Source organism: Taudactylus pleione, unplaced genomic scaffold (assembly GCF_031769625.1).
Source record: "Taudactylus pleione unplaced genomic scaffold, aTauple2 ptg000066l, whole genome shotgun sequence".
NCBI lineage: Eukaryota > Metazoa > Chordata > Amphibia > Anura > Myobatrachidae > Taudactylus > Taudactylus pleione.
In genome coordinates, this window is record NW_028284468.1 from 27370476 (window position 1) to 27397249 (window position 26774).

Consider the following 26774-nt stretch of genomic DNA (forward strand, 5'->3'; position numbering starts at 1 on the left):
GTGTTTTGGGGGCGCAGAGGGAGAGATGGCTGTGGGGGCTGACTGCAGGTGTGAGGGGCAGTGGCAGCAGCAGGGATGCGGAGCAGTGGCAGCAATGGGGTCATGCACAGGAGCATCAGAAGGTGAGAGATAGACTCACTGGCACTGGACATGCACCTGAGAAAATTAAATCAATAAGAAACAGATTCATGGAAGTGTCAGTGAGATCCATCCATGCATCTGTTAAAAAATTAATATGTGTAATAGAAAAAAAAGATGTGCCCCCACAGCACAACCAGCACTGGGCTTTGGAGCCCCAGTGCTGGTTGTGCTAAATACAGGGGACAAATGACGTAGGGGTCCCCTGTATTAAGCACAACCAGCAACAGGCTAATCAGAGCCAGTCCTGGTTGCCAAAATACAGGGGACAAATGATGTAGGGGTCCCCTGTATTTAGCGCAACCAGCACTGGGCTCTGAGCTGGATCTGGAAATACAGGGAAAAATATGAGTAGGGTCCCCCTGTATTTACCATAATGAGCACTGGACCCTTTCTAGCTTTCACAGCCAGGGGAGCCCTTTCACCAGGTCCCCCTGTCAAAGCATTACCCCTGACCAGTAATCAGCCCATGGTGGGGATCCCTGGGGAGCTGGGGACCCCCCAAATAAAGGGGTCCCCCTCTCCAGGCACCCCAGGCCTAGGCTGATGGCCCGGGGCTATCCCTGGCACCCCTGGCCCGTGGGTGCCAGGTTGCTTGTGTAGTGTGTGGTGCAAATGAAAGAGTATAATATTGTCTTTTGCTGAGGAACTACAAGTACCAGCAAGCCTCCCCCACATGCTGGTACTTGGAGAACCAAAAGTACCAGCAGGTGGGACATTATGTGCCCGCTGGTACATGTAGTTCCACAGCAAAATAAATATTAAAATAAATACACTACACTGATATTTGAAAATAATTTATTTAGCTGCTCCTTCACCTGGGGGGGCAGCGGCCTTTAAACTCTTTTACGGGGCTGCCACCACCCCAGGTCTTTCCAGTGTCTTTTATCTTTGGAAGCTCTTCCACACTCCCTCCAGGCTGATGGACTTCCATGCCGCTGCCTTGCACTGGCTTATATAAGCCAGCCATGGGGGTGGGGTGATTACGTTGCGAACCGTGATTGACTCGCAGCAGCTATCTTTGAAGTGAATGATGGGACAGTTTCATTGGCTGAGAGGCAGAAGGCTCGCCTCTCTCAGCCAATGAGCGCTTAGCACTGGGATTTCTAAAGTGAAATACCGCTGCTATGCCGTCATTCGGGCAGTACTATCCTTAAGGTGTGTACACACTAGATGATATTTTGCAAAATTCGCCCGATTCAGATGCATCGGAAAGACAGATCATGTAAAATATGTCAAATCATGTCCCCTCACAATCACGATGCATGTCCCCGCAGGTCATCCATTGCATGTTCAGATCTTGCCTACAGCTGGCATATTGTTCAGTGTTTATGACTGAACCATATGTCATTCAGATCCGCATACGATTCTTGTAGGCATGGATCATGGAGATCCGTGCTGCAAGCATCAAGACACAGATGCACGCATCTGTGCCTAAAAAATAAAAACCTGTGTAAAATGAAAAAAAAAAATGGCGTGCCTTCACCCCCTAAAAGAGCAACCAGCCCTGGGCTTTTAGTGACCCAGGGCCTGATTCAGAGCCGCACAGTTCAGGCTAAGAGACAACCAAGTGACGTGGTCGATGACGCTGCTTTGTTAATTATGCACACCCTTAAAACGCCCGTTTTGACCGTTTGGCATGCCTGCGTTCGGATCTCCACTCCCCGTTTTCAAGCACCTTCCCCTGTTACCACCCACAAACACCTCATCCTGTCACTCAAATTAGCAGGCACTCGCTATTTGGCGAGCGCTCGATTTCCGATCGCACTGACTGGTTGGCGCATGCGCATTACGACCCATACGCATACGCAGTTGTGCGAACATCGCTCTGAGCGAACGAGCGGCCGCTTACGAGCGGCTCTGAATCAGGCCCCCAATCCCGTTTGTGCAAAATACGGGGGACAAACGACGTAGAGGCCCCCTGTATTTAATTACAACCAGTACCAGGCCAGTCAGAACCAGCCCTGGTTGCCAAAATACAGATGACAAATGACGTAGGGGTCCCCTGTATTTTGCACAACCAGCACTGGGCTCTGATCTGGTCCTGGTTCTGGAAATACAGGGGGAAAAAATTAATAGGGTCCCCCTGTAAATTCCAGAACCAGCACCAAACTTTTTTTAGTGGGGGGCTAATGCCACAGTCAGGGGAGCCCTGTCACCAGGTCACCCAGTGAAGCATTAACCCTGACGCTAGTCAGCCCAGGCCGGGTAACCCTGGGGATCTGGGGACCCCACAATAAAGGGGTACCCCTCTCCAGGGCACCCCAGGCCTAGGCTGATAGCCCGGGGCTATCCCTGGTGTCAGGTTGATTGATGTAGTGTGGTGCATTTAAAAGAGTTAAAAATATTGTCTCTTGCTGTAGAATTAAAGGTCCCAGCAAGCCTCTCCTGTACTTGGAGAACCACAAGTACCAGCGTGCAGGGCATTATGGGCCTGCTGGTACCTGTAGTTCCACATCAAAAGAAATATTAAAATAAACACACTACAACGATTATTTTAAAGTAATTTATTTAGCTGCACTTTCACCTGGGGGGCGGTAGCCTTTAAGCTATTTTATGGGGCTGCCGCTGCCCCTGGACTTCCAGGCATCTTCTTTCTTTAGGAGATCTTCCACTGTCCCTTCCAACCGACGGACTGCCAGGCCGCTTTCCCGCTCTGGCTTATATAACTGGTGGGACTGCTTCATTGACTGTGGGTTTGGTATGAAATACCGCCGGATGCATGTTCAAATACCGACACTGGAAGGCCGGCAACAGAAGATCCCGACAGGTAAGTATTTTTACTATTGCTAACCCTACCCCCCTTACTCTAACCCTCCCTTAGGGGTGCCTAACCCATACCTCCTCCCCAAATGTCTAACCCTAACCCCCCATGTAAGTGCCTAAACCTAACCCCCCTTCCCTAAGTGCCTTAACCTAACCCTCCCAGGGGGGTGCCTAACCCTAACCACCCCCCGGGGGAGCCTAAACCCCCCTTACCCTAGCCTAACCCTACCGAGGGGTACCTAACCCTAAGTCCCCCAAGGAGCCCCTAACCTAACCCTCCCCCCCGCGTGGTTTCCGCGCCTGCAGCCCAGCTTACCTTCGTTCGGTATGCCAGTCGTCGGGCTCCCGGTATAGGGATAATGATAGGAATCATGATTTCGACATCTATCATTAGACCTCTGCCAGGATTAGACAGTCGGGAAGTTGGTGGTCAGCATTTTGACCGTCGGCTTCCTGACTGTATCTCGGCTGAGAGGCGTAAGGCTCGCCTATCTTTGCTCAGCATCGGGATTTCTATAGTGAATTCCCAACACTGAGGACAGTACTAATGTCCGTGGCTCGCAAAATTAATTTTTTTGTTTTGCAAAGACCCTGGATTGCCTACTTTTGGAAAGAAGAGGACGTGATCCATGCATAGGAGGAGGTGAGTATAGATTTATTTATTTTTTTACAGGTACCCTATGGATTCTACTGGATAAGAGGACTGATGAGCTACAGGGATACATAGGTATGTGAGATACTCCATGTCTGACCACTTGGTGCCACACGCACTCTGCACCAGCTACAAGCCGCACGGCCAACAGACCCCACTCTGGGTCCAGCTGCGCCACCGGTCCAGACACCACCAGTCTAGACCCAATCACCACCTAGTGCCACAAGAAAGAACATTGCATCCACGGTCACCTCCACACCAGTAGCAGCCGCAAGCAACACTTTGAACAGCACCCTCCCGTTTACGGGCAGTGACTACAGCCTCCAGGCAACCAGCATCCTACTTACCTGAACGAGACTGTCTCACAGCCACCCTTCACACCCAAATCGCAATGCCACACCCAGGCACCCTACCGGTAGGTAAGTTGCACAATTGTGCGACACCTCCATCCCACCCACAATCCCAGAGACTTCCACCACACCCCCACCGGGATCCTAAGACTGTCGACCATAGGTTCAGCAGGGTAGATGTGCTGGTCCTGAACCGCACGGTTGGGAGCCCCCTGAAATGTCTACCCACCTTCCCCCTGTGCAAGCCACCCTCATGCACCCCCCTACCCCCGGGTCTTATTCCCAAGCAGCATTGTGTCTACTTATTAAAATATTCGACCCTGCACCTCAGCATCAGTCTCTCTTTCCAACATTACACTGAACACAAGCCACTATCTCCTACCCTGCACAACCAGAGAGCGCACCTTACCCACTCTATATACAGGATCTCACTAATCCATCCATGCATCTGTGTTTATTTTGGATTATACACAGATGCAGGCATTACGGATCTCCGTGATCCATACATGCTGCATCTGCCTGCCGCTGACTGTACTGGCCCCGGGTCCCGCAGTCCTCACCCCCAAAAACACCATTGCCGCTAACGCCCGGTACCCCCCCCCAGGTCCCGGCTGCAGCTAGTGGCTGCTTCTTTCCCCCGTGTCCCACTGCCGCTAGCGCCTGCAAAGGACAGCCATCTTTGTGCACCCAAGTGAAACCACAGTGAGTACACCTGCTGAAGGCACCTACTGTACTGATATATAAAACATGGGCTGTGCAATCCTATAATCATTGCGACATTAATATAAAAGACTGTTTCCTAAATAGAATCTGTAACAGCATATACTGTAGAGTACTTGTTAAAAGAATTAAACATATGACACAATGTAAAACACATACAGTATGTTAGCTCACATATATATTGATCCTGTGTGGCTGTATTTTGGTTAATAATGTTTTTCATCAAAATTGAAAACAGTTTTATATACTGGTTGATTTGAAAAGATTGCACAACTTTTCTTTTATGGGCAACTGCAGCCAATTAAGCACCAAGGCATAGTTTGCATAGAGAGTGCCAGGGTCAGCAAAACTTTTTTCACCTACTGTACTGAGGCTGCGCAACAAGTTTAAACTTCCTATCTATATAAAAGGACATTTGTGAGGTAATACTTTAAAAACTGTAACTTTCTCAATTACCTAAAGCCCAAAACACCTACCCTGGAACAATAGCTACCTAATAAAACAAACCCCTAGTATAAATTTGCCCTCTATCCCGAGTTGTGCCTTCCCAAAACTCCCCATAGAGAACAGCAAAAAAGTGGTCTTAATTGAGAGTGGCAGAAAAAAATTTAGATTACTCTCAAATCCTAATTTTTTATATTTTTGCCCTGAACTTTGGCATGCAGCACCAAGCGATAGTTCTACCCGTCCATGCCAAATTTCAGCTGGGTACCTTCAATAGCTTGCGAGATGCAGCTTCTTAAACACCATGCCCCCCTCTCCGGAATTCTCTATGGGAGAATGCAGTTTTTTTCAATTAAGCTTTACTATAAGGGCACAACTGTGCCCTTATAATATCCACTTAGATGTGTACTGATAATATAGGGGTATATTGGGGCTTCCTTAATGTGGGATAAGGTTTCCCTCTTTATATACAGTAGATAATTGTTTTGCATGAGTAACCCTTAGAGCTCCTATCTATCTCATACAGCAATTTGTGATGTGTAAGTAACTAAGCTATAGAGTGGAGGAATATTAGTCACAATAAATAATTGGGTGTACAGATGTCTAAATCCTGAAAATAACAACATATGACCTAACTGAATAATATGCGTGATTCAAATATAAATATATTTTTTTTAATGCTGGTTAGGTTATTAGCATACAGTCAGGTGCATAAATATTGGGAAATTGACAGAATTTTCATATTTTGGCCTCTATTCACCACCAAAATGGCTTTGAAATGAAACAAACAAGATGTGCTTTAACTGCAGACTTTCAGATTTCATTTGAGGGTAATTACATCCAAATCAGGTGAACGGTGTAGGAATTACAACGGTTTCTATATGTGCCTCCCACTTTTTAAGGGGCCAAAAGTAATGGGACAAACTAAACAATCCTAAATCTAACTTTCACTTTTTAATACTTTGTTGCAAATCCTTTGCAAGCAATTACAGCCTGAAGTCTGGAATGCATAGACATCACCAGACGCTGGGTTTCATCCCAGGTGATGCTCTGCCAGGCCTCTACTGCAAATGTCTTCAGTTCCTGCTTGTTCTTGGGGCATTTTCCCTTCAGTTTTGTCTTCATCAAGTGAAATGCATGCTCAATCAGATTCAAGTCAGGGGATTGACTTGGCCATTGCATAACATTCCACTTTTTAGCCTTAAAAAACTCTTTGGTTGCTTTTGCAGTATGCTTCGGGTCATTGTCTATCTGCACTGTGAAGTGCCGTCCAATGAGTTCTGAAGCATTTGACTGAATATGAGCATATAATATTGCCCGAAACACTTCAGAATTAATTCTGCTGCTTTTGTCAGCAGTCACGTCATCAATAAATACAAGGGAATCAGTTCCATTGGCAGCTATACATGCCCACGCCATAACACTACCACCACCATGCTTCACTGATGAGGTGGTATGTTTTGGATCATGAGCAGTTCCTTTCCTTCTCCATACTCTTCTCTTCCCATCACTCTGGTACAAGTTGATCTTGTTTCTTCTGTCCATAGGATGTTGTTCCAGAACTCTAATGGCTTTTTTAGATGTTGTTTGGCCAACTCTAATCTGGCCTTCCTGTTTTTGTGGCTCACCAATGGTTTACATCTTGTGGTGAACCCTCTATATTCACTCTTGTGGAGTCTTCTCTTGATTGTTGACTTTGACACATATACACCTACCTCCTGGAGAGTGTTCTTGATTTGGCCAACTGTTGTGAAGGGGTTTTTCTTCACCAGGGAAATAATTCTTCTGTCATCCACCACAGTTGTTTTCCGTGGTCTTCCGGGTCTTTTGGTGTTGCTGAGCTCTCCGGTGCGTTCTTTCTTTTTAAGAATGTTCCAAACAGTTGATTTGGCCACACCTAATGTTTTTGCTATCTCTCTGATGGGTTTGTTTTGACTTTTCAGCCTAATGATGGCTTCCTTCAGTGATAGTGACAGCTCTTTGGATCTCATATTGAGAGTCGACAGCAACTGATTCCAAATGCAAATGTCACACCTAGAATCAACTCCAGACCTTTTACCTCCTTAATTGATAATGAAATAACGAGGGAATAGCCCACACATGTCCATGAAATAGTTTTTGAGTTGATAGTCCCATTACTTTTGGCCCCTTAAAAAGTGGGAGGCACATATAGAAACCGTTGTAATTCCTACACCGTTCACCTGATTTGGATGTAATTACCCTCAAATTAAATCTGAAAGTCTGCAGTTAAAGCACATCTTGTTTGTTTCATTTCAAAGCCATTGTGGTGGTGAATAGAGGCCAAAATATGAAAATTCTGTCAATGTCCCAATATTTATGCACCTGACTGTATGTGCATAATACCATTCACTAATGATCTATAATTCACATGAAATGTACTGTACATATCCATGTTATAAAATTAAAAAATTCTGCATGATATATTATGCATAGACATTGTAAAAGACATTGAAGTGTTATACATATATGTTCAATGTATCATTGTTTAAATATATTGTTTCTACTCTATCTGCTTGAATACTATTAGATCCAAGTCTACTTGTATGTTTGTTACTCATTTTATATTTTATATATATGTATATATATATAATATACTGTGTGTATATATATATATATATATATATTTTAAATATATATATAATTATATATATACATTTCAATGTATTTATTTATATTGTTTAATTTATATTTGAATTCCACATATTATTCAATTGGGTAATTTATTGATATTTATAGGATTTAGACATCTGTACACCCAATTGAGTAATATTTCTCCACTCTAAAGATTAGCTGCTTACCAATGATAAGTTGCTGTATGAGATATATAGGAGTGCTAAAGGTTATTCATGCTCAACAAACAAAAGTCCTTAATACAATGTTTCAGGTATGAAGTTTTTGAAAAGAATGGGGTTATTTCCCCACCCGCCAGAAAAATAAATATAATTTTCTGAGTGGGCGAAAAGAAAGGTTGACTAAAACTTATTTATAAAATAATTGTGAATGACCTGACCCATCATGTACAGTGGGAGTGAGGGCATTTAACTGCAGCACGCATGCACCCAGCGGTCCCCACCACAGCAACTGAGATGGGACAGACCAGTAGAAGACAACAATGTAATGGAGACAAGAAACATTTGGAGGGGGGTGTGGGTTGACCCAAAGTGTGACAGGTACAAAAATAATAATATATTATATTATCATAAAGTTTAATATAGAAAATATTTGTAAAAAAAATAACAAAACATACTGTATATAAACTGGAGCTGAGTGGGACAAATTCTGAGAAATCCAACAGAACCAAATTTTGGGGGTACCGAGTTGAACTAAGGCATGACTAGGTTCCTCCCACCAAATTTGGTTTTCAAAACAAAGCAAAATGAAGTTTTGCCAGAAAATATCAGATATCACATGTTTTAGATTGCAAATATTTTCCAATTTTGTGATTTTAGGTGCCAGATAGGAGGGTGCAGGGAAAGGATTGGCTGCACTGTAGCTGTGCTGCAATAGTGGACATTTTTGATAGATGTAGGTTGATACACTGGAAAGGGTAGTAAATAGGCATTTTAATAATCTGTTTATGAGGGCCTGTGTCACAAGCCGCCGCACTACGACTGCTGTGCGAGGCGAACGCCAGGTGAACATTCGCTGAATCTCTGCCCACCTCTTGTCCATCACTTTGGGATTACTCCTCACTTTGGGATTACTCCAGATAGCCTCCTGCATCTATGTCCTGCTGGTGGGAATACTGCTCCATTGCCGGTGATAAGAGTTTTCATGTTTCCGGTTCTGGCTTTGTCTCCTGTCACACAGTCAAGCTCCAGTTTTCCTGCCTTCTATATTTTTATTCTGCCGTTTGTGTCATCCAGGCGGCACGGGTTGCATATTATCTACCTGCCGTTCGTGTCATCCAGGCGGCATGGACAGTACTCAGTGTCTGGAGTACGCACTACATTGTCAGCTGCTTGTGTCAACCCGGTGGCACAGGCCGCACTACTGCGTCAACTGCTTGTGTCAACCCAGCGGCACAGGCCGCACTACAGCATCAACTGCTTGTGTCAACCCAGCGGCACAGTCCGCACTACAGCGTCAATTGCTTGTGTCAACCCAGCAGCACAGTCCGCACTACTGCGTCAGCTGCTTGTGTCGACCCGGCGGCACAGGCCACACTACAGCATCAGCTGCTTGTGTCAACTCAGTGGCACAGACTGCACTACAGCGTCAGCCGTTTGTGTCATCTCGGCGGCACAGGCCGCACTGCAGTGACTTCAGTGCGCAATCCTGCATACCAAAACCAATGGCTTATTACAGCACTACCCTTCTGCTGCCACATCTTGCCAAGTTACTTCAGCCCTCAAGGCTGCTGCATGGCCCAAAGGCCGCTTCATATTCTAGGGCCCACCGGCCATAGCTAGCCAAGGCATACCAGCCCTCAAGGCTGCTGCACGGCCCTAAGGCCGCTTCATAATCTACGGCCCTCAGGCCCATCTAGCCAAGTTATTTCCAGCTCTCAAAGCTGCTCCATGGCCGCATCCAGCCAAGATTTCCAGCCCTCAAGGCCGTTGCAGGACTATACTCTAAAGATTCATACACATGCCTTAACAGTCAGATGCTATAGCAAGCAATCCACAATACAGGTTTTTAAATGTATGTTTGCATTTGAGCTGCACTTACAATTGTTATCACAATGGTATCTTTCTAAAGTGTATATTGTGTATGAGGGCAGAGACAGTATTGTGATTTCAACCTTAGCTGATCAAAGATCCAGTTGCTTTGTGTTGTGTCTTGGTAAACAATAAAAGCACAGTCTAGGGGGTAAATTTACTAAGAATCGAGTCTGGTCAAGTTTGCTTTTAGTTTTAACTCGATTAGCTTCGCTGAATGATTTGAGGCTCCTGAAACTCTCAAATTTACCAAGAAGTGAGTTTAGCTGAGAGTGAAATAGCGATGGTGAAGCAGAATGAGATAACTCCCCTGAGTAGCAGGTTTTGAAGGAGATTACTCACCCGCGATTGCAGTGTCTTCTCACTGCAAAACTCTCCCGAGCAAGCAGCCTGCACATATCAGTGAGATTTGTGAAGGCTGCTTGTGATCTAGGCTGTTAAAAAACAGGTTAAATGTTAGGAAAAAATATGACATAGGGTCCCCCCCTAAAGCTTAACCAGCCCCAGACTTCAGCCAGTCCTGGTTCCTAAATTTATGGGAAACAAAATGAGCAGGGTTCCACCATAATTTAGGAACCAGCACCTTGCTGCAGGGCTAGTCCTGGTTTTAATTATAGGGTGGAAAAAATTGTATAGGGGTCCCCCTATAATTAGAACCAGCACCGGACCCAAACTGACCGGGCTGTAATGCCACAGCCCGGAGACCCTTTTACCGGTGCTGGTTTTAATTATAGGGGAACCCCTTTTTCAATTCTTTCCCCCTATAATTAAAACCAGGATTGTACCTGCAGCCAGGTGCTGGTTCCTAAATTACAGTGGAAGCCTACTTATTTTGTTCCCCATTATTTCTGGAACCAGGACTAGCTGGCAAGTTATGGTTATGATTTTGGGGGGCCCTACATCATTTTTTTTTAAACATTTTACATTTTTTTGCTATTTACAGGCAGAAACATACATAGATCACAGTGATCTGTGTATGTTTCTGCCAAACTCGCAGATCACAGACAGGTGAATTTATTTCCCGAATTTTTACAGGAGAGTTCAGAAACTCTCTGCTTCCAGAAGTTCTCGAGTTTAGCTGATGGTGAATTGAAGAGAGTTTGCTAACTCTCCAGTATTTTCCTGTAGCAAAGGAGATCTCTCTCCCGAGTTTAACATTAGTAAATTGTGAGTGGAAAAAAATGCCCAAACTCTCCAGAGATTGCTAACTTGACCAGACTCGATTCTTAATAAATTTACCCCTAACTGTATATGTCAAGGGGAGATAGAGGGACAGACATTATAGTTAGTAATCTGCACAGGCTCCTCCTGCTTGTATTTGAGAGTCTGAGATGCATTTACTGTGTAGACATTTGAAGGGTATATATCATATGCATTAGGGGCAGAAACAGTTTTGTGCTTGCAAGCTTAGCTGTGTTTGAGAGAGCTGTACTCCATAGAAGAATTACTGGTTTAAAAAAAGTTGTTTCGTTCAATTTAGATATTTCAAGGGAAAATTATGTGTGTTTGAGTGGCAGTGTATATTACTGTACTTTCAGTGTGTTTTGGCTTCCTTAGCTGCACCCCAAAATAATAAAAGCTGAAAGAAAACAGTTTTTTTCTGGTTCAAAAAAAATCTGAAGTGTCTTTAAACTTTAGAATATATAGTTCAATTGAATATTTTGTGTGTTTGAGTGGCAGCATATATCACTGTACTTACTAGATGTTTTGGCTAATCTGCACACCCAAAATAATAAAAGCTGAAAGAAGACAATTTTCTCAAGTCTTTTCATAAAACTGCATGGCAAAGTATAACAGTCCCTCATTTCCTTATCTCATTGTACATTCACTTGGCTTGGTGGCAATTACAAGTTCAAGTACAGTAGCTTTTACTCCTGTACTGGTTTAAATCTATCAGGAATTAGTCTATCAAAGAACAGGAGCATCCCAGTACTAATGCTAGTAGTCAAAGTGCTTCTTCAACATCTATTTTTAAAAAAGGTCAAGAGGCAAGAAGAAGGTATAAGAAAGGGCATTCCAAACCTAGACAATGTTTGACAATCTTAAAGAAAATTAACAACATGCCATACACCGCATGCAGTGGCAAGGACAAGCTCAGAACATGGCCTTTATGTGCAAGTTGTGCCCGTTACTGCTTTTTCATGCATGAGAATGCCTATCGCAAAAGCCAGGATCAAACAAAGTTAGGCTCTTTTGTAACCTACCACCGTCTTGCTCTAAAACTAGATATGTTACCTCTGAAACAGGCAAATCAGTGCACAAAAACAACACTAAGGCTGAATAACAAAATGTATTCTCAATTTAAACTTTCTTAAATCACTTCTCAGATACCTGAAGAGAGTCTGAGGGTGTCCACAAATGCTATGAATTAGTCTGACATTTCTGATTCTAACACCTTCTACCATTTCTGAACCCTCTGCAAATGTGAGGATGAGTTGTACTAAAGTAATGATGATGGTATAGAATTAGAAATTGAGGATACTAACATGGGAAATTGTAAATGTTCAACAGGCCAGCTACTTTCTGTATCACTGGCTTCACTAAGAGGCATACACCATCAATCTGTTGGAAAAACTCAGTCGTGTGATAGCAAAATTGCTTATCCTGCGAAGACTCTCCTCGGGATTTGTAATTTCTGAAAACATTATTAGCATTGTATGAGCATTAAGACTGGGTGAATTTCAAGAGGTACCATGATTTGCAGACACAATAAACTTGGTTCAGAATTTCTAAAAAATGACAAGTTTGTGCAGGAGATGCTGGCTGTGACCCGTAAAATTTCTGGGCACTTTGGCGTTCTGCAATTGCATGGAGAAAATTGCAACAGGTGCTATAGAAGTTCTATTTGACATGCCACCAACTGAAACTAGAGGTAGTAACCAGGTAAAATTCCACCCCTTTGTATGCTTCAGCGAATGGAAGAGCAGCAACAAGCCATCAAGACGTACACATCTAGCTGTAAAATAGAGAGGAGAGACATGTTACCTTACTGCAGCACACTGGAGAATATCCCCAGTATTATGCAAGCTACTGAAACAATTAGAAATTGCAAACTATGAAGTGAGATCGAACACTGTAAGCCTGAGTCAGGTCATACCCTTAATTAAACTACTTTAAAAGCAGCTAGAGAAGCTGAAGGAAGAGATGAACTAAACAATTCCACTAAGTATGTTGGACATGCAGATCAAGTTCTTTGTTCGCTTCAGCAGGACCAAAGTGTTTGCAACATCTAGCAATTGGATCACTATATTTTGGCAACCATGCTGGATCCTAAGTTTAAATTCTATGTAATGTCTTTCTTACCAACTGACACAGATCTTAAGAGATGCAAAGAGCTCCTTGCAAGTTGTCAGCTCAATGGCACATAACACATCTCCTGCTTCAGATTCTCTTGCAAATGCTGCTGCCAAAACTGATTTTTTTTCCAAGAGCCTCACTGGTGATAATGATATGTCAATTGAGAGCACCAAAGTGGAACATTATGATGTGGCCAAATTAAAAGAATTGCTAACATATATAGGTACCTCTAAAGTGACTCAATCTGAAACCGTAAGTATCAAAACAACGGTGGAGGAATACTTTAATGATATTGTACAAATTAGCTTCTCACACAGCCAGTAAATTTGGAGCCACTTGTACAAATTACTTATGGTGTACTTAATCTGCTCACCACCCACTGTGTACTTGGAAAAAGTGTTTAGCACATCTGGGAACCTTGTGAGTGATAGGCGTAGGAGGATACTTCCAAGAAATTTTGGAAAACAGTTGTTCATCAAAATAAACCACATATTATATGAGTAATACCTTTACTGCCAATTACAGAGACTGTAATGCTGCTTTCCACTGGGGATAAACTAATATTGTTTGAGGATATTAACAAAAATTATGTGGGTGGTGATGATAAGGATGATGATATATTAAACTTTGAGGATGATTAACACTTAGCTTTAAGCCCATTGGTAGCTTGGTTTAACCACCCACCAAAATGTTTTCTTTTGTGGGGGCCAAAACCACTTCAGCCACAAAAGTGGCAGTCCCTGTTGCTGAAGTGCTTGGTTTGTTAAACTGTGCAACATAAAGGTGGTTGGTTGGAAGGGCCCAAGGACAATTCCATTGTGCAGCACTTTTCATTATGGACTTTGGGCCTGATTCAGCAGTGCATGCAAGTGCATTGCTGATTGCAGATTCCCGATTATCGGGAATCTGCGCGTGCACATGACCCATTCTTAGAGCATGCAGAATAGGTCCTGCAGAGCCTGGGGTCATACACCTCCTGCTGAATTTGCATAATAGCAAGGATCGCAATTGCAAAGCTGCCTGCATGCAACTTTGCAATTGCAATCCTTGCTGAATCAGGCCCTATGTCCACCTTGCAGTATTGGTGTTAAAACTACTAGCTTGTTACTCCATCTATCTGTACTGGCATGAGGCCTGATATTTTCTGGTTGGAGAAGTTTGTTATTATTATCTTTTCACCTAGGCTGTTACTCTAGCTTAAATCACCCTGTACTGGCCTGAGGCCTGTGATTTGCTGTTTGGATTCAAGCTTGGTATTAAATAATTTGTTGCATGTTTCTGATTTACTTTTCCTTATAGTACTAAATGATTTACCTTCCACTAAATATTCCATTTGTACAGGCCTTGGGCTTGTGGTTTGCTATTTGGAGTAAACTTGATGGTGATCTAGTTTTTTACTAGACTACTTCAGCATCAATTACCTGTACTGGCCTGAGGCCAGTGATTTGATGTTTGGAGAAGTGTTGTTAATATATTTTCTACTAGGTTTTTACTTTTAGGGTATTAGTTGATTAATGAAAACATTCAATAGGGTAATATAGTTTATTAAACTGCCATTCAGTCTGCCACTGCTGTGCCGTTATGCATTATAAATGTGTTATATTTTAAACTGCAATGTGTTTGTGCCATTGATCTGTCACTGAGTTTAGCCAGCCAGCTTACTGCAGCCTTTGACCAATATTCATGAAAACAATATTGTGAGCTGTATGGTGGTCCAAATTGACTGGAAAGTAATTTTATTGGTGTCAATAATACTGTAGGAACAAAAGCCGTTCCATATTATATGATATTAGATTTTAAAGAAATCGAAAACCAAAACAATTGAGGGTGATTTTGGCAAAACATGATGATTTAGAACCAAAACCAAAACAAAGGGGTGTGTGCTCATCTTCAATATAGACAATACTCCTGAGAAGAGAAAAAAAATAGGTTACAGCTAGTTCTTTTGTCAGGGATAAACATAAAATAAATCATTCATATGTCATATACCATTATCGGAATGTAGTCGTCATCCTGGCGCCGAAATCCCGACAGGTAGCGGGGTTAGGTTTAGGCACTAGGGGAGAGGTTAGGTTTAGGCACCAGGGAGGGGGTCTTAGGTTTAGGAAATGGGGAGGTTAGGCTTAGGCACTAAGGGGGAGGCTAGGGTTAGGCACCGGAGAGGGAGAGTTAGGGTAGGGGTCAGGGTAAGCATTAGGAAAATACTTATGTGTGTTCCTATGGGTGTCAGGATTCTGGCTGTTGGGATGCCACTGTCGGTATTCTGACCAGCGGCATCCCGACAGCTGGGATTTCATACCCAACCCACCATTATCAAGTGTAGCCAGATACTTGTCAGCTTCCTGATCATTGTAAGCCGCCAACTTCACAGCTAAGTGTCTGTCACCAAGTTAACCGTAAATACTGAAAAGTAAATTGTAGATACAGATATGTATAAATTGACATATACAAAACATATTCAAAAATGTATACTGACAAGGCAAAGTGTAATGTAGCAATTAAGGCTAAATATGCAATATATGTTTTGAGAATACTAACAAATAGCATATTGAATACTCTAAACACAGATGTAAGTAAACTTTAAGTCAAGGGTACATAAAAAAAAGATCTGTATATACAAATCTGGTAATCGATATATGTGCAGTGTGAGGGTGCTTGTATATAGGGTAATTCAAGTGCTTTCTCACCTCTGTAATCTTGTAATCTTCTATTGCTGCTTGCTCCTAAATCACAGCTTAGGAGTGTCTTCTGGAGAGTGACATGGAAATAAACACCAGGGCGAGATTCGGGAAACCCCCTGCTCACTACTTATAAACTATGACACAAAGCCATCCCGACACATTTATTGACAAGGCAACAAATTGCAGCTTTTCTAAGTGTTCATATGAAAATATACTTTAGAACATAAATAGCATGGCAAATAAATGGCAATCAAATGACACTGTTCATGGGAGATGGCTAGGTGTTTATACTCAGCAGAATTCAAAAGAATAATGGAATATAATAACAAAACCAATATGGGCAAAATCAATACTCAGGTGCAATAACAGGCTAAATTAATATTTTAGGTCACCACTGAAAAATAGGTCTGATTGTAACTCTCCAATTACGGAATAACTAGTATCTCTCACAATAGTTTTCATTTAGACATCAAACATTAGCATTGTGGGGCTAATGGCAAGACTCACGCTGCTACGACCACTTCAGTATCTTTTGCAGCAGTCTTGTCTGTGACTTTATGCTAATGTAGTAAATACCCTTCCCCTGGTGTACAGTACAAATGTGTGTGTCTGAATGTACAAGGACTGAGACGCCAACTTTGTGCTTCTTTAGGTGTAACAATCCCGTTTGGTGCATCTTTAGACGCAACCATTAGGTGCACCAACAAATTTTGCACCAGCCCCATGCTAGATGCAGAGTATGGCCTCCAATATTAGTGATTAAGTGCCTGAGGGCCTGATTCAGACCCGCTCGCAAGCGGGTCGATGGTGGCCCAGTGCGCACGCGTGAGCCCCGGAGTGAGTGCAAAAAGCACTCGCTCCGTGGCTCACTACAAAAGGGGCGGCTGTCGATGTTGATTGACAGCTCGCCCCATTTTGTAGGCGTGGCCGGGGGTGGCTTCACAAACGGAGGCGTTCCCAAGCGAACGCCTGCCGTTTGTGGGCGGCCCCACTGACATCACCAGTCTATTAGAACCAGAAGCTCTCTGGGGCTTGCGGCCACGAGACCCTACCACGAGGGTCTCGTCGCAAGCCCGATGGTCACGATGGTCTTGACCATCGCGACCATCATCCTTGCCGCAACTAAAAAAACTAGCGCCCGCCCTGATTCAGAGCAAGCGCTCGCCTTTTGCGAGTGCCTCTGAATCAGGCCCTGAGTTTGCAACCAGTTATGTGATGCGCTCGCGACTCTATCATAACATAACATAACCATAAGAGAGTGCATCTCCGTACACCTGAATAGCCACCTCCCAGTCACTGCACAGGAATGCCCAATACATTTCCATCACATTTGTGAGACCATGCATCACAATCAGTCCTGTGATTCTGTGTGCACACACCAGCCAGAACAACTCCGGGGGCCCCACTCCCAAATGCTCCCCCCAAAATAATTTACAAGCACACTAATTTGTAATTATATGACCCAGAGTGGGTGCTACTATTATGTAGCAATAATTATTTTGGGGTGAGCGTTTGGGAGTGGGGCCTCCAGAGTTGTTCTGGCTGGACCTTTTTCAGGACATCGCCACTTAATTCACATAGATATTTTTTTATCACTTTTCTAATTGTTTGTTTATTATTTATGTCATTTTAATTATTTCTCATTTCATTAACACTTATTGATTTATCTTTACACATCTATTCTATTACACTTCACTATCACCTTTTTTCCCCTTTTCGTGTGATGCCCTGGGGATGGTCCTTGGCTGGAATTTTTTGGGGTACCTTGCTTCTTGGACGTGAACCCCTTAATGTTATGGATGCCAGTATAGAGGAGCCTTGACGATGGCCTGGCGCTTATTCATAAATTTGCAAATGTACGTAACTAATACCTATGAATCTCTATTATCATGTAGGACTTAAGTTTTTTTTGTTGATATTGCTGTAGTGAGCTGGAGGGAATCTTTTTTTTTTATATAGTTTAGAATGGAAGCTACTATTGTGTAAAAGAGTGTTTCTGTCACATTGTTGACATAAAAACATTGAGTGTGGATTTACAGTAAATGAAAGTGAATTTAACAGGGTGTAAAATCTTATTATGTTGTTCCATAACATCAACATAGTGTTAAAATATAATCTATATATAATAACACTGTAATCAAGTCTCAGACTTTTGCTGATAAGCAATGTTATTTAGCATATCACTGCATAGTAAATTAGTTTGATGTGTTTTTGTTTCTTGGTTAGTTAGCTCATTGAGCCTGACATTAGCCTAGTGGTATGTGCTGTTTGTTTGTTTTACTCAATTTATTGCTAGCCATATTAGTGGGAGGGTGCTGGGCTTGTTAGCAATCAGTAACTTCACATGGCAGGTCTCCTATGTATGGGTCTAGAATAGCCTGGAATAGCCTAGAATAGCCTGGCTGGAGGTGCCCTGTATCAGAAGTGCACAAATCAAAAGTGCAATTTAAGATTAATATTGGCGTTAGACTGGTGTTGAAACGAAGGGAAACAGAAGGGAAACAACCTATCTACACTTCTAACAACCTGATCTAGATTTGAAGAAAATAACATCAACATAGGTGAATCCACATTCTCACTGCTACATGAGCCTGCTGACTGCATAGCCTGGACTTTCAACACTGCACTCTGGGCCTGATTCAGAACCACTCGTGAGCGCTGATCGCTCACAAGCGGGTCGATGTTGGCCCAGTGCGCATGCGCACGACGGAGGCGGCCCTGTTGTGCGCATGCGCGAAACCCGGATAGCAACGGGCAAGCCATCACTCCAGGTCTTGCTACAAAGGGGGCGTGTTGTCGATGTTGAGTGACAGCATGCCCCCTTTGGTGTGCGGGCCAGGGGCATGGCTGTCCAGACGGAGGCGTTCCCATGGGAACGCCTACCATCTAGGGCCGGCCACACTGACATCACAAGTGATGTCAGTGGGAGTGCTTTCGGCTCTGTCAGAGCCAAAAGCACTCTTGGGCTTGCGGCAAAGAGACTCTACCACAAGGGTCTCGTCGCAAGCCCGATGGCCATCGCGACCATCTTTTTGGCCGCTCGCTATAGCTGTGGGTAGTCACCCACAGCTATGCGAGCGACCAGGAGGCCGCTCTAAAAAAAGAGAAGGACGGCCCTGATTCAGAGCGAGCGCTCTGTCAGAGCGTCCGGCTCTGAATCAGGGCCTCTATTTGGTTGCTACAAAAACTTTGTGCATCACTTTCTACTTTTTGTGCTACCTTTGTGCTTAACAGATAATCTTAATGAACACTGTTAATGTCAGCTTACCTCTCTAATAATGTATTTTTACCTTGTCTCTTTTGTCTAGTCTTACATCATCTAGCTACTACCACTGTCTACTCTAATATTCAATTTCTGCTCCCATCAAATCTCCACTTTTTCTAAACTCTATAACATATTTTCGTTGTGCTGACACTGTACCTCATCCTTACCATGACCATATTGTCTTCAACTCCTCCCTTCACTCAGTTTTTAACTAATCTTTTGTTCTACCCTCTGATTCCACCTCTATCCTTTTCCCCTGGTCTCCTCCACCTCCTCCTATCTCCCTTTCTCTCTCTGCTGCCCTCCCCCTCTTCCCCCATTACTCCATTTTCTTTATTTTTTAACCCCCAAGGATCCTACTCCCACACTGATAATCTCTCCTCCCTCACTTCTCTCCCAGTCACTTTACCCCACCTCCATCCATGTCTCCTTAATTTCCCTCCCTGCCCACCTCCTATAGGTTCCCCCCCTAGCAGCCTGAATGATCCCTACACTCTATTCACCTCGGTCTCCCAAAGTAATTTCCTCTCCACGCTATAGCAACCCAGACAATCTCATTCACATTTCTCCTGTCAACTCTGTCAATCTATCCTGTGCCCTTTAGAATGCCAGATCAGCCTGTAACAAACTGGCCCCACCCATGACCTTTTCATCTCCAACTCCCTGAATCTCCTTGCCATTACTGAAACCTGGATTTTACCCTCTGACACCACTTCTCCTGCAGCTCTCTCCTATGGAGGCCTCACCTTCTCCCACAGCCCCAGGCCATGGGGGTGGTGTTGGGGTCCTTCTATCCCCTGGTTACCCATACCAACTTATACCCTCAGAACAATCCCTTACATTCTCCACATTTGAAGTTCATGCTATATGCCTCTTCCAACCAGTACACCTCAGAGTAGCTGTCATCTACCATTCCCCCCAGCCCTCCCTCCAAGTTCCTTGACAACTTTGCTTCCTGGCTGACTCACTTTCTCTTCTCAGACCTTCCCTCTATTATCCTAGGTGACTTCAATATTCCAATTGAAATCCCCACAGAATCCTCTGCCTCCAAACTACTCACCCTCACTTCCTCATTTGGCCTCTCCCAATGGACCTCCTCACCTTCCCATGTGAGTGGGCATTTGCTTGATCTGGTATTCACTCACCATTGTGATATTTCTGCCTACTCCAATTCCCCATTCCCCCTCTCTGACCATCACCTTTTCACTTTTCACCTATCCCTCTCTCCTTCCCCTCCTCTACCTCCAAGAGCCACCATCACTAAGTGTAACATTGAAGCTATCGACACTGCTTTCTTTTCTTCCCTACTTGACTCCCTTCTCTCCCCTATCCTCTCTTTCTCCTGCGCTGAACAAGCTGCTTCCCTATACAATGCCTCCGTTACTTCTGCACTTAACTTTGTTGCTCTGGAGATCACTACTCACCCTCGCAAATCCACACCTTAACCCTGGCATTCCAAATGCACTAGATACCTGCAAAAATGTTCATGAACCGCCGAGCGACAGTGGAGAAGATCATGCTCTCAGGCAGAAATTCTCCATTTCAAATTCACGCTGTCATCCTATAGTGCTGCCCTTTCCCTCTCTAAACAGTCATATTTCAAGAATCTCATCTCCTCCCAGTCTTCAAATCCCCAGCATCTCTATGCTGATGATACTCAGATCTACCTTTCCTCACCTGATCTTTCCCCCTCTCTATTGACTCGTATCTCTAACTGTCTCTCTGCTATCTCTTCCTGGATGTCCCAGCAATTTCTCAAACTTAATATGTCTGAAACTAAGCTGATCATCTTGCCACCCTCCTACATAACATCATGTCCAACTATTTCTTTATCAATAGATGGCATAACTGTCTCATCTAGTCCCAAAGTGCTTTGTCTTGGAGTCAACCTGGACTCTTCCCTCTCCTTCAAACCACATATTGAGAACCTAACGCAGTCCTGTCATTTCCATCTCAAGAATATTTCCAAGATCAGACCCTTTCTCACCCAGGATGCCACCAAAACCCTCATACATTCACTGGTCATCTCCAGATTGGACTACTGTAACCTCCTCCTATCTGGCCTCCCCAAATCCCATCTCTCTCCTCTCCAGTTTGTGCTCAATGCTGCTTCTCTGCTCATCTTCCTCTCCAAATGCTCTACATCTGCCTCCCCTCTCTTACAAGCCCTCCACTGGCTCCCCTTCCCTTTCAAAACCCAATTCAAGGTTCTCACACTCACTTACAAAGCCCTCACCCATTCCTCTACCATTTACATCTCTGATCTCCTCTCCCTTCACTCTTCTCTCCGCCCTCTTCGTTCACTTAATACATGCCGCCTTAATGCCAATTGATTACTTCCTCCCACTCCCGCCTCCAAGATTTTACCCGCGCTGCTCCCCACCTTTGGAACTCCCTCCCTCATCCCATCAGACTCTGCACCTCTCTACAATTTTTCAAACAAGCTCTTAAGACCCACTACTTCATTAAAGCCTTCCAGCTCTCATCCTAACTTGCTGCTACATCTTCCTTCCTCCCCGCCTACCGCATCTGTGTCACTCCTGTTCACCTGCCCCTCCCTTAAAGTATGTAAACTCTTTTGAGCAGAGCCCTTTACCCTCTTTAGTTTCTCCCTTCTGTACTTTAATTTATCTCTTACTCCCCACTATGGCAATCAACACTTGGCTGCTTATGTGGGCGTAACGGTCGCTAATATAGCTATGTTTATTATACATGTCCATGTCCAGCTTTGTATTGTATTGTAAGTCACTGGTTACTTATTTGTTTATGTACTTTGTAAGGCGCTGCGGAACACTTATGGTGCCATATAAATAAATAATAATAATTATGTTTTCTATAACATGTCTAATACTCCCATTGAAGGAATAAAGTGGATCAGAGGCAGTTGAGAAGAATTACAGAAAAATTGTTAAAATGCAAACAATATAAGTACTGTAGATTACTGTTATAATGGGTTCACCCTATCAGACTATTACAAAAATAAGAAGATTGCACCAGGATTTTGAATCCGGAATACCACCTCTATTGGGTGAATCTGTACAATATTTTTTTCTATAAGAAAATGGGCAGAACTCCTAATCAATCAATAGAGTTGCCAAATTAAACTGCCAAATTTCAGTAGACACACTTAAATACAATATATGCTGACATGATCACTAACTGGCTTGATACATTGAGCAAACAATTTGAGTCTTAAACTAAAAATCTCATTAGATTAAAAATAATTGAAACCGTAAACCCAGACTTCAAACATTAGCAATTTTACACCTAGTTCACTGGAGCACAAACCAGAGGACCAAGATGACCTACAGTATATGCAAGAGGGTTCATCAAGTCCCTTCATATACATATTGTTAAGGGATTCATTCAGTCACCCCAGCTATAACAGCAATACTCTGGACACAGATAAAGCAACATTTGGTCACTCTTTAAGAGTTCACACCCGAGCCCTATTATTCAGGCCAAGGGGATTTTCACATGCATAGGGGTACTGGAAATAGGCAAAAAAACAAACTACAAAAACTCCAATCCCCACAGAACCGGATTTTTAATCTTTCTTCTATAATGTTCAGTGACTACATACATCAATTTCTCAGCTGTGGACTATCCTTTGGTTCTTCTTCCTTCTAGAATAGAATAGAGCAAGAAATTGATGTGTTAAAGACTTGAAAGAATTGAAAAGAGTTGAATTATTATCTGCCCTTCCTGATTCCAAACAGAAGGAAAAGGATATTATATATAAGGTAAACAGGCATCAGAAGAAAATATTCACTTTTTTTTAATGTCAAGATTATTTTAAAGAAGGGAAACAGCATTCAATCACAAAGAAAGAAATACATTTTCAAAAGGTGAATCCAATAGTAAAGGAAGCACGTTTAAGTGAGTAAATCTTACTAATAATAAATAAAATAAAAACAGTGCATCTCTTGGTTTGAATGAAAACGAATCATGATGGGGGAATAATACCTTTTATTGAAGATGTTCACTATGAATCTTCTGTGTTTCAGGGAGGTAATGTGTGCCCTTCCACTTTGGTTCTTTTAATTGTTGTAATGCAGTGACCCAATTGGACGCTAAAGCCATAATGGACAGCTTTATGGTGTATCCCATAATTAGCCCTCTCCACTCTATATTCCCACCCAAGTGCACTCCTTCAAGGGAGGGTATATATATTTACTATATATTCATTTATATTCAATTTATTTTTTCCTGCATTATATATTTTGTTCTCCTACTAAATCCCACTTACAACACAAAGCTCTTAAACAACGATGGAAATAAAAATAAAAAGAGAAACCCTTTAAACCACTACTAGTCTCTTAGCAATTATTTACTTTTTCATAGCTCTAAGTTTATTTACCCATTACCTAATTTCTTCAATAGTCACACTCCTTTACATCACTTTGTTAAGGTAATTTGAACCACATTGATCTATTACAGATGCAGTTCTAGGCTGTATGGTAATACATACAAGTATTTAAGTCTAATCAAGGAGAGAGAAGTAAAGGGTTCTCTCTATAGAACTTTGCTGCCCCCCCCATTACGTTTAGTAACACCCAGGTGAGTGCCAGGTAAATATCCTTGGGTCCACATTGATGAACATGTATTTATGGAACTTCAATATATGTGTTCTTTCTTTTTTTATGAGAAATATTGATATGTGGACTTAAAGTGTAAGTCGCATGCACACACAAATGAAGTTCAGTGGTCACGGTGTCATCTGCAGTGTGTTATTAAGAAATCTGCATGCCGTCACACGAGTGTTATATATTCAAATATTGTATAAGCTTTTTGTTTTCTTCTCTTTGTTCTTGTTTGTCTGGACCATATATCCCATAGATATATGATTAGTATTGAGCACCCATGTACTGAGAACTCTTTTGGATCATTGTTTGTTGGTGTTGGGTGATACCTATTTCTTAGTTGTATAGGCTGCTTGTTTCAGCACAGGTGTAAGTTTTGCTGTCTGAAATGCAGAGGTGTGCCTTCCTCCTCCTAATCTGCGATCAGCTGAAGACTCAGCCTTTTGCAACATTAGTCAGTGTACTAAATAATCCACACAGTAAAAGTGGCTTCATAGTCATACAAGATATCAATGACTATAAGCAGTGGCATCACTAAGGGGGTGCAAGTCACACTGGGTGACACCATCCAAGGGGGTGACACTAAAGTAGCTGCTCTGCTATTTTGTTGTCACCCTCTTGGATGGTGTCACCAAACAGCGGTGAGATCAGGGAGAGGCTGGGGGCTTTTGGCACGTGCAAGAAGTCCAGGATTGGGATTGACGTGGTGAGTAGGTGCCTTGGGTGACACCAACCATATTGGTGCCACTAACTATAAGGCAAAAATTCATATGTAGTTATCAGATAATTCCAATGAAACCATTCTTGTATACGGTTCCAAAAATTTACAAATCCCTTGATTGGCCACCGGGTAAGCTTTTTTTTTTAACCAGAGGATCTTTAATCCAGCAAACTGCAATTTATTAGGACTCTTAGGGGTCAATCCGATTAGGTGCAAGGGGGGCAAGTTGCAGTTTCAACCACCTCATGGTCTGATCTCACCCAGACTTGTGGATTTTTGAATGCAGCCCTATGGTGCTGTGAACAAAAAATCAGCAAGTTCGGAGGTACTGTAAGTGAGCTGTATAGTTGCACTTACTCATGCTGCAAGCCAAATCTTGGCTTTTTGGATCAACCACTTTATCTGCAACCCTTTGTTCAAGTAAGTCCTACATTCTTCAAGGCCACCACCGGGCTGCTCATCAAATTACCAGATGTCACTGATTTTCTAATTAAGATTCCAATTAATATTTAAATTTTACCTTGGATATGCACAGTTGATGTATGCAACCTGCCTATATATATATATACATGTATTATTTAGCAGCCATAAAAGCTGTTATCACTACTAATACTCTATATTTAGGACCTAACACTAAATTCTTAATGTATGAAAGAAATCATCTTCAAACTTATTTTATGATGGGGCGTATTTTATACATGGGTATTGTCACAGACAAAGGGGATTGAGGCTGTGTTCCTGGGCTGGGCCTTGGATCTGTTTGGTTAGACTCAGGTGCTCTCTGTAGAAGACTGGGTCTGATGAAGTTCCTGCGCATGAAGGAACAAATAGACAGGAGGATCCTACTAGTGGAACTTGAGGTACAACTGGTACTCTGGTTAGGACCGGGAGGTACTGAAGTCCAGGTATAATGTAGGATGGCTGGTATTCCAGCTAGGGCCGGAGGGTAACTGGACTCCAGGTATAATGGAGGATGGCTGGTACTCCGGCTAGGGCCGGAGGGTAACTGGACTCCAGGTACAATGGAGAACGGTTGGTATTCTGGCTAGGGCCGGAGGGTAACTGGACTCCAGGTATAATGAAGGATGGCTGGAACTCCGATTTCGACCGGAGGGTAACTGGACTCCAGGCATAATGAAGGACGGCTGGAACTTTGGTTTGGACTGGAGGGTATCTGGACTACAGGTATAATAGAGGACGGCTGGAACTCTGAGCAATGTAATACTTGAAAAGTTAGCAAGAACACTATATGGAGCACAGTAAGGAGCTCACTAGACGAGGCTAAGAGTCATGTTGCACTGGCAACTAGTTGCTGCAGCAGAAATCCTTTTATTTAGGTTGCTGGATGCTGATTGGTGGAGGCGGAGTCACGTGTGCAATCCAATTTAGCCGCGCCCATGGACCGGAGGACTGGAATCCAACCCCACAGACGTCGGAGCCGGAGCAGACTGCGGGTGCAGGAGAGAGAACACTGGCAGAGCCAGCCGGAGAGGAGGGAGCTGCTGCCGCACTATGTGAGTGCCGAGGATGCCACGGGTGAGCGCCCGCAAAGTTAAGTAACAGAGTCTGGTTCTTGGGTCTCTGCTGGGACATGTGACAGGTGTCATACAAAATGTTAACATTCAGAATGTCAACATGTTATAATCTGGACATGATCATAATGTCAACATTGACCATGTTAACAGTTGGCATGAAGACATAGCGTTTGTAGGCTAATTGAGCTCTAACCATGACCCTACCCTAGCTGTAGCCTAGCTCTAACCATAAACGTAAAATGGAATGTGACATTGTGCCTGTCAACATTGATCTTCTAATTATATATATTTATTTAGGTTACAACCTACAAGCCTTGTAGGTTACAAGGCTTTAGGCTTGTACAAGGCTTCTAGGTTTATTTCAAAGTGGGTTTTTTTCTAAGTGGGACTACATGTACAGCATAACTTAAAGAGTTAGTCAGGAGTTCTTACTAGCTATATCCTCTGCGATCAGTGAGGGATGATGATTTGACGGATTTTTCCATTCTTTCATTGCAGGTAATCATATATTTGCACCATGCATCTATTATAGAAAAACCAATGCTGTTTGGAATTCTCATTTGCTAGGTAATCATATATTTGCACCAGGCATCTATTATAGAAAAACCAATGCTGTTTGGAATTCTCATTTGCTAGGTAATCATATATTTGCACCAGGCATCTATTATAGAAAAACCAATGCTGTTTGGAATTCTCATTTGCTAGGTAATCATATATTTGCACCAGGCATCTATTATAGAAAAACCAATGCTGTTTGGAATTCTCATTTGCTAGGTAATCATATATTTGCACCAGGCATCTATTATAGAAAAACCAATGCTGTTTGGAATTCTCATTTGCTAGGTAATCATATATTTGCACCAGGCATCTATTATAGAAAAACCAATGCTGTTTGGAATTCTCATTTGCTAGGTAATCATATATTTGCACCAGGCATCTA